The sequence below is a fragment of the Trichechus manatus genome, unplaced genomic scaffold (genome assembly GCF_000243295.1).
Source record: "Trichechus manatus latirostris isolate Lorelei unplaced genomic scaffold, TriManLat1.0 scaffold00066, whole genome shotgun sequence".
Lineage (NCBI taxonomy): Eukaryota > Metazoa > Chordata > Mammalia > Sirenia > Trichechidae > Trichechus > Trichechus manatus.
The window spans coordinates 8,182,793-8,184,439 of NW_004444002.1; positions in this window are offsets into that span (position 1 = coordinate 8,182,793).

The following is a 1,647-nucleotide window of genomic DNA, read 5'->3' on the forward strand; positions in this document are numbered from 1 at the left end:
AATGTCATAAAACAGCATGTGTGCTACTGTTACATGAGAAACTATCTGTTCTGTAAGCCTTCACCTGAAGTACAATAAAATATTAAAAAAAAAATACACTGCAAAGTAAAACACCAAATCACTATCAACATTTTTAACACTTCCGACTTCCGGGCAACATGGTGCTATAGTCAGAAGCACCACACCGTCCCTCCACAGCAAAGATCAGAAAAACTAAGTCAAACAGAGTCACACGTCAATCTTGAAACCCTAAGCATCAAATGAAGAGATAAAGAACTCAGCCAAGCACCGAATGGAATAAGAAACTGGCAGAGAACAGAGAGCGAGACGAGATACATGCAGAGGTCCCCTATCAGCTAACGCAGCATGGGTCCGCCATCTTGGACTCCTATTGGAGATCAGCGAACAGCGGGTACAAGAAAGCAGCTTCACGGAGCTTTGAGCAGGAGACAGAACAACCAGTAACCAGAGATATAGGCTTTCCCACTCCCCACCCTTCTTCACCCCCACTTAGCCTCCTCTGCTCCCTGCAGCCATAGTCTCTTGCCCGGGAAGCACCCCGGTGTCACTTGGATTCCACCTGCCTGCACTGGCCAGCTCCCTGAGTGCCTTTTGTTGGCTGCTGGTGTTGCTTTTTTCCACTTCTTTAGACTTCTTCCTTACCTCTCACCACCTCCCCCTCCTTTCTCTCAAATACCTGGCTCCGTGCACCATCTTTGCTTCTTCCTGAAAGGCTGTGAAACTCCCCTCGAATGTGAAACTGCTTCCTGGTACGTGCTGCCCCGCTGGTGGGATCCTGGGGCTTTTTTGTTTGTTTGTTTTGAATTGTTTGTTTGTTTTCTTTTTCTTTTCTCGAATTGGGAGCCCCTTCTAGCCTGGCAGTATTGCGTGGCTTGGAAGCTACTTCCTTACTCTGTGCAGATGCACAGGGACATCCCTGGGGGCATTTCTTGTTTCTTGCTTTTGGGGTTTTTTTTCTTTGTTTTATTTTCTTCTCTCTCTTAGTCCCTTTTTGTCTTTCTTCATTTCTAGTTTCTCGAATTATTCATTTCTTTTCTTTGACCCTTTTTCTTTTCATTTTTGTTTTTCCCCATTTCTCAGTCTCTCATCTCTCCACTCTAATAGCAAGCTCGCTTAGCACTCTCTTTTGTTTGTGTGTATGTTTTTGGCTCCTGTTCCTCTCTCCTCTCTCTCATCTTTCCCATATCCATCTTCACTCCACACATCACGTTCTACCCCCTCCTTCCAGCCTACCTGCACTGTGCACTGAAAATCACACTCCCAAGCAGCACAGGCATGGCCTACTGGAACCTGCCCTGCACTGATTCCCGGTCTGCACTGTCAGCCCTGGTATGTGTCACAAACAACCCATCCCAGCAACTCCCCTTCAGCTGGACCTGCCCTGCTGTACCATACCTAAGTGACTGACCCTGCCCATTGGAGAAGGAGGCAAAAAGTATCGTGCACACAAGCAAACAACAAAGAATGCACAGCCCGCCTGCTCAGACATAGCCAAATAAAACAAAAAAGCAGGATGAAACAAACAAATCTACAATCAATAAATGAGGAAAATAACCACTGAATGCCCTGAAGACAGCAGACAATATCAAAACATTTACAAAAAGAGGACAGGATGGTTCCAGTAGG